Below are 16500 nucleotides of genomic sequence, written 5' to 3' on the forward strand. Positions count from 1 at the left end.
ACACATCCTTGAGGAGGATGCAATTACTGAATTGGGTTTTCTGCTAGGCTTGCTCTGACTGACAGCCAGAGCCAACCCAACCTTCTTAATAGTGGAAGCTTATCTTCCAGCAGTGCCAATAAAAATAAATCACCTACTTGCCTTATGCTCTGAGTAGATGAAAACAGAGTCATCAATGGTCTTGTGTACTTCTACACTCACTCAACGCCCACAGCATTCCTTTTTTAAAATCAAATTGCAGGATTTTGAGAAGGTTACTATGTACTGGAATACAGAGAGCTGAGGTTCAGTGCGTATGAATTATGAGGTTACAAAACATTCATTGTTTGTTTAAATACTGTTTTTCCAAATTAGGTTTGCATGCATGAGTGTAATGTTCTCATTGACTAAAGCAATGCACAATAGACCACCCACAATCTGGGAGGATGCCACGAGTTTGTCCCTCTGTGGGCAGACACCACTTAGTTTTTCATCCCCATTCTGTCAATATATCTTCAGCCTGGCCTTACTTGTTCCTTCTAGATGAGCTGGAAGCATATGTGGATCACATAATTTTCTGTAGTGACCTCATATACAGTAAAAAGATGATTTTAAATTGAAAGTCCTCAAAGCCTGTAGAGTTGAGACCTGTACCACTGATCCAAAATTCAGCTTCAGCCTTTCCCACTCATTCTGTGTGGGAGTAAATCAAAATGTATTCCTCTGAAGTCAGAGATTTACATAATTTTAAGGCAGGGATGAGTGAGCATACCTCATCTGTCAAGGGGGAGCCACACAGCAGGTTAATTTTTTTAAGATATACTGGGATCTGAGCTGCTTTGCTGTAGTTTTGTCATCATCCCTATTACCAGTCCTCCTACATTCATAAAAAAGTAAGTGAGCAGGCAGCCAAATACCATGCACGGTGTGGAGGAATCGCTTCCTCTCATGTTGCATTGAGATAAAATTACATAACTCAAAGCCACCAGGGGCACAACCCCTGGTTGTATTTCCATCTGGAACATATGTCCTTGCCCCTTCCCCCAGCACTTGTAGGGGAGATGCTTGGACAGGTTGTTATTTATGTCGGCACAAACTGGTGGTACCAGGCACGTCTCTGTGGTGGTGGAGGATAGTATTAGCTCCAGCATCATTGTGAAGCATATGTATGTGATGAGATAATAGACATCTGGCAGTGAGTAGCTACTGGAGCTCTGTAAATCCCTTGGCTTGTGCAGAAAAGCTACCTCCAGCACAGTATATGACTGTATAGGCTGGAGTAACAAATGAAAGATTGTGTTGATCCTTACAAAACACGGAGCTGTGTGATGCTGCTTTTGGATCCCCAGCTTGACTCTTGTGCCCAGGTGCCCCCAAGATGCCTGAAGAGAGAGACAGGGAACCCTCAGGTGTACCAGGATTTGCTTGTAAATCTCTAGGGTTTGCTTTGCTGCTTCACATCCCATGATTTTAGCAGGTCCAAGCAGCTCAGCATCTGCCCTTGGGCTGTGTATCTCAGCTGAGACACCGCAGGTGATGTGTGCTGCCTGCATGAGTGTTCCCCCAGGAGAGCCCACACCACAGCCCAGACACCCCACACCACAGCCCTGCCACACATCACTGCCAGCACCCCACTGCCCAGGATGTGCCCACCATGTTTGGGCCTGGACAGATGTGAATGCCACATTTCCCACTTCTGGGACAGGAGAGATGAGTGTTCAGGTGCCTGCTGCAGGTGCAGGCTGTGCATTGCATCCAATGCTGTTTAGGATACCCACCCTAAACCCCTGTTATTAACTCAAGGTCAACATATAGTTACTCTTGCTCCAAATCATAAGATTAAAATCACCATTAATATTCACCACCAGTGAGAAGCCTGAGAGAGGCAAACCCACTGTGGACCATACAGCACATTCGATTCTGTGATGGGTCACTGCCAGCACAGGATCCCTTGGGATGGGTACAGGATGAAATTCAACTCTCTCTTGCACTGCCCTACAGCTAAACCAACTTCAGTTTGCATCCCCATGGCTTTATGTGGTAAATTGGTGGGATATTTGATCTCCAGTACCAAGAATAGGAGTGAAGTGTCTGATTCCAGTGCATGATATTCTGCAAATAATCTATTGGAGTAGCCAGGTCTGAGTAAAAGAAATCAAACAGAAGGATATGGAAAAATCTTTTTATGCCTATAAAAGGATCACTTCAAAACCACAGGATTTTGTATAGGAACCTTTTTCCTTAAATAGTAGAAACAGTCACTGGGTACATTCCATCAGTGTAAAAAATGGGGGTCAGACAAGAGCTGCTGTGTACAGCAACAGTTTCCTCTCCTTCCATCTCTTCCTTTCCTCCCCCCACCACATGTGTACCTTGTCCTAGCCCCTGAAACTGTGCTTGTAAGAAGCATAAAAACAGTATAATTACTATATATATATTTATACACATAGATATAATCAAATCCATACCTGTATATATATATATATGTATGTATATGCTGTGTAGTTAAAGAGGAATTGCATGGTAGGATTTTTCTGCATTCTTCATGAAACACCTTTCCCACAAAGATGAACAAAACTTGGCAGTGAATTTTGCTGGGTATCTAAAATGGCAGCTCAGGCTCCTCTTGCAGGTTCACCCCTGCAGCCTCCTCCAGAGCCAGGACCATAAAACCCAGAGCTCTTTGGCAATGAGCCAAATCCTGCCAGGCAAAACCCCGCTGACAGCTCGGGGATTAGATGGTGGCTAATCAGGACAGTGGGATTTGTGTCAGACTTTCGCTTTGGGAACAATGCTGAGTCCCCCAGTGGTCAGTGGGGGTGCTCTGGGCTGTGAAGTCCTGGAGTCCTTGGAGGTGAGCAGCTGTGGGGGTGGCACTGGGATTTGGGGTGTCCTGGGTCTGCTGCCGTGGGAAGGAGCAGGAATGTGGGAATGGCTCTCCCAGGGCATGGGACTCCAGTGCCACTTGGAACAAGGGTCCTTTCCCTTCCCCTTCCACCTTGGGGGTCCCAGGCCAGCAGAGGGCAGGAGGGGAGAGATTTCTCTGACTCTGGGGTTCATTGGCCCTTTTGTCTCATAGCGGGTTGGGGAAAGACAAAGCATTTCCATCTCCAAACTGGAGGCAGGTTCATTGGAGACTGAAACCTTTTTGGAGGGATTTTTGTAAAACCAAGGGTGGTGTCTTTAGCAGTCTATAAGAAGAGTCTTGTGTTCATATTAATGTGATGAAAATGTCATGCAAAGGGTCCCCAGGGACTCAAGCTGGCTCTAGTCCATCGTTCCATCGCATGCCTAGGTGAATCCTTACAGATGTCTGCATAACTTGTTCTGGAAAACCTTTAATAACAGAACCTCCACAGTCTCCTGAGACAAAGTATTTCAGTGTTTTACTACACTTACTACTAAAAACATTCCTTAAATCTGTATTAACTCTTTCTTGATTCACTCCCAGCCAGACCCAGCACACACCTGGCTGAAATTTTAGCATGTGACTGATATCTACAGCAGGGACAGAGACCAGTTTATTAATTTTCTTGATGATCAGTCCTTTATGTGATTGAAAGCATTTTTTCTCTCTTTAGATTTCTGTTCTTCAGTCAAACCCAGTTTCTTTAGCCTACCCTCCTGCACATATCCATATACACCTTTTTTGAGGAATACCATCCGCCTCCAAAGGAAAATTTTTAGGTGAAGTCTCACACTAGTGAGGGGAGCTGAACTGAGGGAAGAGAGAAGTCCTGCAGTCTGCATTTCTATCTGTGTAGCTACAGTGATGCTTGGGGCTCTGTTTGGACCAGCATGACATTGCAGGCAGCCCAGGACCCATCACAGCCTTTGGGGCTGACCAGCAGCCCACGCAGTCAGTGCCAGCCTGTCTCAGGGACACTGGGGAAAGTTGTCCAGTCATCCCTCCCAAACTGCAGCTTTGGGGTTTTCAATCCCTATCTCCAATTTGTCCTTCCAGCAATCTACAATCAGCACAACACCTGCCAGAGCTGCAACAAGTGTATTATTAATTTTCACATTACCTAAGCTGCTGCTGAAAATATTCATTAGTTCTGTTGTTCGTTCTGGGATGAAGGGAGACCCCCACAGCCCCATTCTAGGCACTCCCTTAGTCAGCAGGCAAGTACTGACACCTTTCAACTTGTTACCCTTCCCACAACAGTTCCACTCCAAATTCTCATTTCTGCTCATTTCTGTTGCCTCCTTGTGAAAGGGGCTGACACTGTCATGGTTGCTAGAAACCAGGAGGGAAGTGTGCTGTGGTGAGAGTGCACACACTTACTCCTGCTCCTTGTACTGATCGAGAAAACACCTCCTGAACATTTTTTAATGTGACCTGGCAGCAGACCAGGGGAAATGGCATGTTCTTTTTCCAGTGCTTTGGCCCAAAGTGTGTTTCAGAGACTTAAAAGAATAGTCAGTCAATTAAATGTGATAAACGAGACCATTTGTCACCAGCATTTTCCCTTTTCTTTAAAGTATAAAACGAGATAATGAGCAGGGCTTGAAGAAATCCTTAGTGGAGTTGGAAGCCAAGGTCACATGATACACAGAACGGATTTTCTGCCTCTCCCATCATGAGAATGCGATCTGACAATACTCCCCCTCATGACACAGAAATCAGACACAATGTTAAGAGAGAGGGGAAGAAAATCACTAATGGTTGAAAAAACAGTGACATGTTGCCATGAAGATAGGAAAAGAAATGCACTTATTTAAGGGCAAATTTGCCCCCACTACAAACTTTCAGTCGTAGGTGCTGGTCAATAGGAGCACAAACAGAGACAGCTGCACAGCACCTTCATCTTACAGCAAAGCCGCGAGCAGCATCACCAGCACATCACCCGCTCAGGGGACAGCAGATCACATATCCAGGGCTGGCAGAGTGTGAAGGAACAGACAGATCACCCAAAGAGGGGAAGGGACAGAGGTGAGATGGGCTGTGGGAACTGTAGGATCCTGCAGAGTGAGAGTGAGCCCCAGGGCCGTGGGGTTCCAAGTGGTGGGAGGGTATTCCTCCTGTAGTGCCCACAGGTTCATCCAGCACACTGGGACACCCCACTCCGTGACAACCACACAAGCAATGACACACAGGTACGTGTGGCACACAGCCCTCAGGAGTGGTGGCTCTTTGCTGGTGTCTGCATTAGTGCAGGTTTGTGTTTGTGGCTGGAGGCTGGAGCTGGATATGAATCCAGAGCTGGAGTGTCTCCACCTCTCTTTTGAAAAATAACACCTTTCTTTCTGGCAGGTTACCAGAATGTGTTTCCTTCTGCATGCTGTTCTTTTCTATCATGTGTGTCTATGAATTAGGAAACATTTACTCCAATGTGTGAAACCTCTCTGCACCTGTGGGACATGAACATATTGGCTGTATTGACAGCATTTCATCCTGCCCTGTTTGCCACCAGGTCCGTGTTACCTCTGCATCCTTTTCCCATCTCCCCTCTGCACACACCCACTTGTGTAAGAAATAACTCTTTTTTTTTTTTTTTCTTCACCTGTTTCCTCAATCAATCATCAGTTTATACTGAATATCATGAGGCAGGAGCACCAGTAAGTATGCTTGTGCACAAACAGGAATGGATATTTAAGGAGCTGAGAACCACTGACAGTTGGTCTCTACAACCTATGTTTTATTTATGTCTGCACTGTGCTGTCTTGGCAGCATTTGATGAATGCTGGGATGAAACCCCTGACTTTTTGCAAACATGGACAGCTTCACACATGCCTCTGACATTAAATAAGTGGTACACACAGTGCAAGGAAACATATATTTTAAGAAAACTACTCAGATGCACCAGCAACGGGAGGTGTTGAAGTGTTGCAAAAGACTAAGAATTGAAATCTCGTTAGAAAAAATGGAGGCCAGGAGGTGCCAGTCAGGTACCAAACAAGTAAATGCCAAACACACAGCTGAGTCACTGATTCAGCACCAGGTTAGACTCGAGTCCATGAGTTTTTATCTGATAATGGACTTTGTGGCTGGCCTTTGGCAGGGGGCTGTGTGGAGGGAGGAGTGCCCTCCTCAGCACCCAGTGACCCAACAGCAGCAGCCTACAGCCAGCTTCACCAGCTGAAGCTTTCCTGCATCACAGTGGCTGCCACAGCTGGGCTCTGTGGTCATTGGGGGTCCCTTCCAACTCAGGAGATTCTATTATTCTATGATTCTATGATCCACATCAGCGAGGTCTGTGCCCGAGGGGATTTTTCAGATGAGGTTTCAAGCGACCTGACTGCATCCTGTGCTGCATTAAACTGCTGCTAAGAGCAGTTTGCCTGTCCCTACCCCCAACCAGAAGCAGGCTGAGCCCAGCTCATGGGTTGCCCTGGCTGTAGCTTGCTGAAAGGGTGGGATAATCCTGCCGAAGCCCTTGGTGGGCTGCCCGCTTCCTCTCCTTCCAACTCGCTTGCTTCCAAAACAAATTCCTGTTGCAAAAACTCAGATCCTTTCAACTCCACATTCCTGCATGTAACACAATCCCTTTGAAAAGGAGGTGAACTGGTACAACTCAGTGAACTCGAAAGGAAAGAGATCCCAAATAATTGATGGAAATGGTTGGAAACAAATATCTCATAACACAACATGTTTCCGAGTGTTTCCGATAGCAGCACATAGCCACGGTCTGTTTTCAAAAGCAGAGACTTACCATGGGCAGGCAATGGGGCTGTGGGAGTCGATGCTAACACCATTCCCCTTCTGATGGCCAAAGATCCTGGGATGGCTGCCTGCAAGAAGAGGTGTTTATATGAAGGTGCCACCATCCATTCCACCAACAGTGAGAGAAATCCCCCCTGTACCTCTAGCTATGGCCCAAGGAGTGAATCCTCACCCCCTTCTGCAGCAGACACTTTCTGGCACCCACTTCATTTGTTTGGGCTTAAAGAGGACAGCATGGAGAAGGAGGGGGAGGGTCTGACTCCCACAAGTTCAAATTTACTGCTTTGGGAAGATAGTTTCTTTGCAACTCTTTCAACAATTTTCTTCTTCCTGTTATCTCCACAGTAGGTTGAGCATCTTTAAAACTGCATAAGCTTCCCTCAGGGTGTCTTGTTTTCAGATCCCTTCTCAGCCCAGTTTGGAGCAGGGACATCAAAGGCAAGGCAAATATGGTCCCCTGTTAACTTGGATCCATTTGGAGCTGGTCTGGGCAGTTCTAGCTTGCCATGATGTTCACAGTCTTTCGAAATATTTACTTATCTGACCGACAAGAGAGTTATTTAAGAAGTTATGATGTCTGCAGTTTTGTGTAAACAATTTACAGTGCTGTGATTGATGCTGGATGCTGTTTGGAGAGAGGCAAGATGGACTGTATATATTGGGCTTCAGTTTGGAGAGTTCAGGCTCGGGACTGGGCAGTATTCTACATAATAAATAACAATAGTTAAACATTGGGACTCACACTGCTTCAGTGTTCACAAAGCCTCACAAACAAGGCTGAATTAAACCAGAGCAGACATTGGCCATGCAAACATCTGAGGCCTTTGCAGGGGTGCCTGGTACAGTGGTCACAGTTCCTGGATTTATTTGTGCCCCATGCCTAACCCTCCAGCCCTCACTGGGCAGAAGGAAACAGCTGGTTTTGTGGGTAGGACAGCCAGAACAGATGTGCTTCTCCAAATTAGGAGGGTGAAAGTTGAGAAGTGAGTATCACCAGGTCCAAGAGACAGCTCCAGTCCTTGCAAGAGTACAGTGAAATAAGTGGGTTTGCTTCTTTTGGCACAGCTTCAGGTCATGCTACATGGCTGGTTTCCTCAGTCTTGCATTTTTCAGGGCCTTACATCAGGTTCCCAAGGGCTTCCAGGATGAATGAGATTCCTGCTGCAGTCCTTTGGGTTACATTGCCAAAGCCTCTTTTCTGGGTGAATACCTTCCATTACAGGTGTGTGTTATCACGAGAAAATTTGTGGAAAGGGTATTCCCATCTCCAGTGGAGCAACATAGGAGTGTGATTGCTGTGAGTCAGGCGTGTGTGCAGCTCAGCTGGTGAGACACAGCTACAGGCAAGCAAGAGCCCTCCTGAGACACCACAGCAGAAAAGACAGGGCATGGGCTAATGTCAGACTGGGAGGAAGTCAGAGGCTTTCATTCAGTTCCAACTAGAAACAAATTGTTTCAGTTCTGAACCATTGAAGTGTTTCATTTCTGGAACACGTCTGAAACAACAGTTTCAGGACCATGCAGTTCCCTAAAATTTTCTGTAATTTGATTTTCTGACCTGATTGTGGACAAAGGTATGATTCTCAGAAGATGCCCTGAAGTGGAGCTGCCAGGTCCAGTGGCCATGCAAGAGCTGAAGGGCAAAAGTTTGGAAGGAGAGGGAAAAAACCCTTTCTAGCTAGCAAGCAGTTGTTCAGATCAACTGGTCCAGGCAAAAAAAAAAAAAAAAAAAAAAAAAAAAAATTAAAAGCCTTTATTTTGGAAATCCTATTTCAGACACATTCACTGTCAGAGATCAACTCCAGGTGCTGTAAGTAAATAATGGCAGGAAATAAAGAGGGAATTAACCCTAAAACTGACACAAGATGTTTGGGTGGATGAAAGCTGGATAAAAGCTCTATGTACCCATAGAGAGAAAAATGTGCTTCCTCTGAACAGAGAAAAGTAATGAAGTATTGATTTGAAACTATTGAACTGTGATACTTCATCCATGTTCTGACCATGGCCTTGCCTAATGGAGAGAAAAGTACAAGGAAGCCTTTCCCATTCAGACTGGAAAAAGGAAAAGGATGTCTGAGGCACATGTTCCACATATTGCATTCACCAGGGGAGGAAAGTAGTGCTCAATACCCTCCTGATGTTCAAAACTGTTTCTGCAATCATCTTCAGCCGAGAAAAGGCTGATTGATCTCCCAGCTTCACCTCTAGTATTAGCACTAAAAAGGCAGTATCTTTTCATTTAGTCTGCTGAAACTGCACTCAGAACAAGAAGGATCTCAAGCAAAATGCAGCCTGCCCCTTCCTCCCAAGAGACCATACAAAGATACACTGCACTTAGCAAAGAAGTGAAGGTTTTGGGGGGACTTAAGGGACAGCAGGCTGATGGCACCACTCTTTGTCTCCTTGGAGATATGTCGTGATGTAATTAATGATAAAGAGCAGGGGCAAGAATAAAAATGATTCAGAGAAGCTTTGGTATTTTTCCCCAGTTCAGCTCTATGATTAAACCCACACAGAGCCTCAAATGAGGAGATGAGCCTCAATTATGAGCTGAGGAGCAGCATAATGAATTATCTTCTTTGCACTTACTTTAGCTGGTGAGTAATTTAATTTCCACCCAAATCCATGTTGACTATGAAGATTTAGCCAATAACTGATTCATCAAGATGCTGGAAGAATGTAGAATTAGAAATGCAGAGGAAGGGCTATAGCTCTTCTCCATTTAAACATTGCTAATCTAGTGCAAAATTTTTAACAAATAACTTTAATACAACAAACATGTCTGTGTAAGTCCACCTTTAATGAAAGTTAAATACAAAAAAATGGCCTGCTAAATGAAGAGTTTGAGTCCTCTCTTTTATATACAATAAAAACTATTTTTATTTGGGATAGTGAGTCCTTCTTTGATTTGCAGGCTCCAGCCAAATAGTAGAGACTATGTTGTGTGTTTTATGTATTTTTAGGGTGTTTTGCTCAGGAAATTCCCAGAACTGCAGGTTATGAAGTTATAAATACTATTGACAATATCAGCAGCCTCAGCTTCCTCCTGTTCCCCAGCAGTTGTGAGCTGCACAGGGTTGGCATTGTTGTGTTTCCAGCCTCAGCCCTGGTATGTGGGTACCAGGAGGGAGAGACGGCTCTCAGAGCAGTTTTCCTGCATCCAGGAAAGGAGCCTATTCCTGGAAGTTACATGATTTTTGGGTTCCTGGGGCAAAAACAATATGACTTCTGAAATTCTGCTCTGCGACTCTGCAGCTGCTGGAACAATTTGAGGGCATGGTCCATAAGTTCCTGGAGTTGGCTTTCAGAGCTGCAGGATCTTCAGCCCTGGTAGAAGGAGATGCTGGCCCACAGCACTGTGCTCAGGCAGAAAACCAGTTTAAGGCAGAAAACCAGTTTAATTCAATTTTTAAAATAGTGTTTGGGGTCAATTTTGTGCAGCAATTTACAAAAAGCTCAAGGGATGTTACTGCTTAAATAAATATTTAAGGGAGATCCCTCTTAATTTAAACACAGTGAACTGTAGCATGTGAAAAGCAGCAGCATTTATTTATACACACGCAAGAGGCCAAAACAATCCATTATGAGCAAAGGTGTCAGAAGTGGATAACATCATTTTGTTTGATTCTGTTTCTCTGAAGTTATTGACAAGGGAATTTCTGCCTCATTCCAATGTGCAGCAGGGGTGCAAACCCTGGCAGTCCTGGCCAGTGGAAGCACTGTGCAAGAAAGCCACTCTGCATGCCCCACTGACACTGCCTGATGAGGTGGCTGGGATGGAAGAAAAGAAGTTCACTGCTGAGGGGCAAGACATCTAAATAAAAGTGAAAAAATACTAAAAGACCATAAGCAGTTAAAAGTGCTCAGTGAGTTTGAGGTTGTTAAGAACTTTTGTGTGTCATAATTCTCATGCACAGATTTGGATTATGGGATTTACAAGAGTCTTATAAATGAATTAATACAAAAAGGACGTGAGGGAATCACATGTGTCACTGTGGGAAACCTGAATTTATGTCTGGGTAGGGGTTTCCTAAATTCACCAGTGGAAAAGGCTGAAATGCTCATCTGCCTCACCCTGTGCTTGCCTCCTCCTTTTGAAAAAGGTAAGGCCTTTTTGCCTTATCAGAAATTAGTATTTCTTTCCTGACACGACTGTGTTTTCACTCCTCTTCTGCATTTGAGTTGCAAGACAATAGAGAACATAATAAGTCCCTTTTCCAGAGTGTCCCTGAAACTGGAGAATTCTGTAAAGGCCACTCAGCCCAAATGACACCTGTTTCATGGATGCATTTGAAGATGTGGCAGGTCCCCTGTATTAAGCAGGACTTGAGAATACTGTTTGGATTACCAAGATGGTCACTACAAGAATACTCAGAAAGGTCTCTGCCTTGATAGGAGACAAAATCTGTACATCCATTCATTGAATTTATTGATGTTTCACCCTAACACACATCACTGGACAGCAGAATAACATGAAGACATTTATATTTGAATTGCAATTGCAAAGTAGCAACCTTCTCTCAGATCTTGGATCAATTTGATTCTCTAAAGCTACATGTTCTGGAGACCTCAATATTACTCTACAGTTGCATTCAGAAACCCAAGATTCTGGCATGGATCAGGACACAAGACTTGGCCCACACAATCTGTGGAAACATCAGGGTATGCAAAGTAGGTAAAAAAATAGCATTAATTTCTGAGACAAAATAATCCATGATTCATGACTAATTGGAAACAAATGAGTAATAGTATTACACAAAAGCCCCATTTTGTTCATTGAGGAACCACAGAATTAATTGCATGTACTTTAGTTTCCAGCAGAGGCAAAGTCCCAAGGCACAGTGTTGTGATTGTTGAACTAGTCATGTTGTACATACTGGTTTAATTCAGACCAAAGCTGTAGAAAGAGCATGGGATTCTCTGAGTGGAGTCTGAGCCTCAAGTAGGTCAAACAATTCATCAAGCAGTGAAGATTTTGGGTTAGCACTCATGAGGTGACCTGACTCTTGCCCTGGGCTGTGTGCAGTGCAAGGAGCTGGCTGGACCAGCTGGGCTGGCAGATGAGAAGGCAGCAGCTCTTTTAGAGCTGTGCAAGAAACCTTGTGCACAGACCTGACTGCTTCATTCATGGGGCTTCTCCCTACTTGTAATCATCTCATCAAAGTTGTAAGAGAAGCATCCTCCTGGATTTATTTGTTTTGTGACAGCTTCCACAAGGACATCCCAACTATCAGTCTCCACTCCTCTGTACTCATTCAGCACTGGACTTTAGGGATATCCATTTTCAACCTTGACCCTTGGAGCAGAAGCCCATAAGTATCTACCACTCCTTTTCCTTTTCTGTCTCAGTTCTCCTGCAAGCCCCTGCTTAAAACTCCTGGTTGTGACCTCCTTGACTAAGGCAGGGCTGTTAGTGTGCAGCAAGACCACCTGCAGCACTGGCCAACACTGTCTCACAGCTTCTCAGTGCTCCTTCCTCTCTCTGTAGCTGTCTGTAGGCAGCTCTGATCTCTCACTGCTCTCACAGCTCCTGGCTTCTGTTCTTTGTTTCTGCACAGTCTCACAAAGCTGGGTGCTGGTGTGCGCATGGGGCTCCCAGGAGCTGATGAAGATGATGAAACTTCACTGTCTCTGTGGAAGGAGGGTGTGTCCAAGGTTGCTCCATAGTCTATAGTCATAAAAGAAGTGAATTAAACCACCTTTCCTGCCACTCCAGCAGGAGTGGAAAAAAGCAGCTCCCTACCTTTCGATGTGGAAATCACGTCACAATGAACACTGAGATTTTGCCATCTGTCTCCAATGTTGCATAGGCATTGCATACAAAAATAGGCTGTAAGAATACTGTTATGACTGAAAAATCCATGAGGCAAGAGCTGCCAGAATTAGACATCCTTTGTGCTACGTGTTATGGTACAATTGTTAATTAGATGAACGCACGATATTTTTCCAGAGGTCTCAGCTTTATCCCATGGTACTGAATGGGCTTTTTTTCACTGGAGATATTATATAGAATTTTGTTTTTTCCCTTAGAGCTCAGTGTAGCCCTAGGCTTTATCTTCCTCTCAAGCTCTCCTCAATAAGAATGACTGATTTTCCCAAAACTTGGAACTACAATGACACATTTCCCTGTAATACCTGGGTTCACCACATGTCCTTGAGCCCTAGTACCTCTGTCAAGGGGTGGTGGTTCTTTAGCCATTTGAATCAAATTAAAACAGAGACAGGTACGTAAGCAACAGCTTGACTGCATCAGGATTATTATTATTATTATTATTATTATTATTATTATTATTATTATTACTCAGCATCTTGGTCACTCATCCCAGCTGTTCCCTGGGGGTGACCAACAGACATGGGGCTGTGCAGGAGTGTTCATCATCAGGCACACCAGACATGCTCGAGGCAGGGCTCCCACCAGCTCCCATCCCAGCAGCAGACATCAGGAGCAGGGTTTTATGGCACATACGGACAGTGGGGCACCCCACAGCCACTGTCTGCAGACTGGGGAGAGCCTCAGCAAGACCTGGCACAGAAGACCCTGCAGGGAGAATGGGACTGAAGCCAATTCTGAGGTCACACTCATGTTCTCAAAAAGGGACCAAGGATGAGGCAGCTGAGGTTTCACACCAAGCTCTGGTGTGCCTGGACTCTTCCTGTGACTCACACCTTGATAAAAACCTTTCTGACCTGCTCCCAAGCCTCCTGACTCCTCATTTGTACCATGTACTCCTCATCCCATTCCCTTGCAACCCTCCAGATTTAGCATCTGAGTATCAGCTCTTTGCTTAGCCCAGCATTGCTGGGGTTCCTGTCTGCCACCAGGCTGTTACAGGAAAGTGTTGTTCCCTGCCTGCCTTTCCACTGACCATCAACTCTGCCCTGAGCAGCATTAAGGGCCCATCCTCATTCTGTTCTTTGAGCTGGGATGATTCTTGGGTTGCAGAAAGAGGAGCCGGGTCCCTGTCGTGCTGTGGGGAAGAACGAGGATCTGCAGGAACTTGGTAGCACTGGACTGTTTGCACAGGAGCATTGGGGTCAGCACTGGGAGCTGCTGGGATGCTGGGCTGAGCTCACTCACATGGGAAGGAATCTCAGCAGTCTGACTGCTCAGCCTCAGCACACCCCTGAGAAGTTGCTATTTTCTCCCTTCAAAGGCTATCACTAAGCCAAATTGGAGGAGATTTACAAAGTTTAAAAAAAAAGATCACATTCCTAACAGAAAGCTGCCAAATTTCAGATCTCAACTCCAGAGCACAGAGGGATAAGAACTATCCAAAAAAAGGATCACCAGGTTCCCCCCTCCTGTTTCTTCCTTTCTTTTTGTTTCCAATTGGACAACAATTCCTTTTTCCCTATGCTTATTCTTGGAATGGACAAAACTGGCTGGACAGTTTTGGCTGAAATTTTCCAGAGAAAAACTTAGCCCAAGGCAGACAATCAAGTTGGAAGAGCTCAGTCTAAACTTTTCAAGTCTGACAGAGTTACAAGCAACAGCGAGGGCGGTCCTGTAGCAGGACAGAGATGAGTAACCTTTATCACAGGAGCTGCACCGATCCCACCTCTGACGCACTCAGAATTAGAATAGCTGATGATGCTGCTCCATTCAGGTACATCTGATCACAATTCAGATATGTCACCAGGAAAAAAAGCTTTAAGTCAGTCATCCCACTGAGCCTTCCCACACCCCTTCCTACTCAAACAGCTCTTTCCATCCAACAACTGATGATACAGAAAAACACAGCTCCCTCGCCTCCAGTATTTGTGAGCTATGTGTGTGAGGTTCAGCTTCTTGGATAGAGGCAGCTGATGCTAAAATGGGATTGCTCTCTGAACTAATGTATTCAAAATTAATAAAAGAAATAAAACAACACACTCCTCTGGCATGTTCCCATGCATATTTTCCATAAAAGTTAATTTTTCCACAAGAACAAGTTGTGAGTTTGTGGGGGTTTTGCACTGAATCTTGATACGGAGCTTAGAATTCTTGGCACTGCTTAGGACGTTAAAATGACATCAGCTCCACTTTCTATATTGGAATTTTATAGTTCCTGCCTGACCGCATTTCTTTGTTTTGCACATGTTCTCTCTCCTGTGAGCTGCCTCTCTGCCGCGGTGTGCTCAGGGAATCAGGCAAAGCGTTGTGTTTGTGTTCCTTACAGCCCTGCTGTCCCTCCCTGTGCCGGGCACCCAAGGGATAAAGCTGCATTTCTGCCCCAGGACAAAGCAGCACTGTTGGCTCAAGGGACCAGGGTACCTGCCCCTGTCAGAAAGCTTCCCCACAACGTGACAGTGCTGGGAGATGTGCAGGGTTCTCCTCTCTCCTCTGACCCAGCAGGAGTGGAGAGCATCCTGCCATGGGGAGTGACATGGGACATGGGCACCGGGGAGGCCAGTGCTGCACACAGGACAGTGTGAAACCAGCCTGTCTTGCTCAGGGAAGACAAAAAAAAGCAGAGGAAGGGGAAGGTGAACATCTCTGTGTGCAAAACAAGGCTTTCTCCAGCACTGAAAGCTAGCACCTAGAGCAGCATTTGTTCGTGGTAACGCGATGGACAGAGAGTGTAAGTGCCCCACAACGCACACACTGCCCCATGCCTTGGGGCAGGGAGAGGCAGCATTGTTTTCAATTAAATTTTATTTTAAATAAATACAAAACATGAGTAAAGGTGTTTCCATATTCCCCAGCAGTGCCACCCTCTGCATTTGAACATCGTGGTGCAGGAGGGCTGCTGTGGTGCTCAGGATCCCCTGTGAGAAACAGCACAGGGATGGGAGAGTTAACAGACTCTGGCACTGGGAGTACAGTTCCACGGGCATTAGCACAGACATCACGCTTGTTTCCTGGATTTCAAATAAAATAAGGATTCAAGGAAAGATGATGCTTTTCTACATCCCCTGTGACTTGGAAAGCAGTAAGAGCAAATACAGGCAGTTAATTATCTGGCACGCCGCATCCAAACATTCCCGAGAGCAGGGCTCCGCCGTTCCTGTCCGAGTCACGCCGGAGCAGCATTAGCATCTGCTCTGTAAACAGAGCCAGTGCCATCCTCCAGCACAGCCTCAGCCTCCCGAAGGGCATTACAGCAGCTGGACAGACCCAGGAGGGGCTATACCTGGCACTTAGCAAAATGCCAGTTCTGCTTTAGTCTGGCTAGATCACAGTAGTGCCCGGGTTTGCTATTTCCTACATGCTCAGCTTCTCTGATGTGTGATGGAGAATCACTGCTCCTTGCTTCTCTGTGCAAGATTTATCATTTCATCATTTCACTGCCGTGTGGAAATAGCCAGAAGACCAGACTAACTTTTCAAGATTGTGAATCCAAATGCTTCTTGCTCTATAACAGCAATAATTTTACAATTGCTTTTGCAACAGCCTTTTTGCAATCATGTTTATAAGCTCCTTTACAAGCACATGCAACCGTATATAGAATGCAGAAAATCTTTACCTTGCTTGCCCAGAGGAGAGAGCCTGGCTTCCTCTCATGGATCAAAAGTAGGATGAAAAACAAACCCGAGAAAGACCCTTGAACAGACTCATCTGCTGAGAGTTGTTTAAATCCCGAGCCTGCTCCTGCTCGCAGCTCTAAGTTTGTGCTCTGAATAGAGGCTGTGTTATTTTAACCACAGGATTTCTAGTCATGGGGGAGGAGAGATGGATTAGGTACGTTTGCAATCTAATGCTTCACATTTACCTCAACTGAAATGAACCACTTTTAGCCTGATGTAAATAAGTACAGCTAAGATATAGATTTCAAGAGCCCACTAACCAATTATGCTTAAACTAACATGCTAAATAACTGTGGAAAATTCCAGAGGAATAAGATAACATACTTTTGTGTTCTTTCCTAAATAAA

The 16500-nt window shown here is 45.2% G+C and overlaps 1 protein-coding gene across 4 annotated transcripts in view; it reads right to left on the reverse strand.

The window, feature by feature from the left end:
- JCAD (junctional cadherin 5 associated) overlaps positions 1 to 16247 on the reverse strand; it is a 60103-nt gene extending 43856 nt beyond the window's left edge. For 2 of the 4 annotated variants that reach the window (XM_033060734.2, XM_033060702.1), the window contains exons 1-2: positions 16093 to 16247; positions 6636 to 6714 (exon numbers count right to left, since the gene is read on the reverse strand). The gene's annotated coding sequence lies outside the window, so the exon portion shown is untranslated. The remainder of the gene's footprint in view (positions 1 to 6635; positions 6715 to 16092) is intronic. The other 2 variants (XM_033060728.1, XM_033060720.1) reach the window with 2 other exon arrangements.
- Between the last annotated feature and the right edge of the window lie 253 nt (positions 16248 to 16500).

Source organism: Catharus ustulatus, chromosome 1 (assembly GCF_009819885.2).
Source record: "Catharus ustulatus isolate bCatUst1 chromosome 1, bCatUst1.pri.v2, whole genome shotgun sequence".
Classification (NCBI taxonomy): domain Eukaryota; kingdom Metazoa; phylum Chordata; class Aves; order Passeriformes; family Turdidae; genus Catharus; species Catharus ustulatus.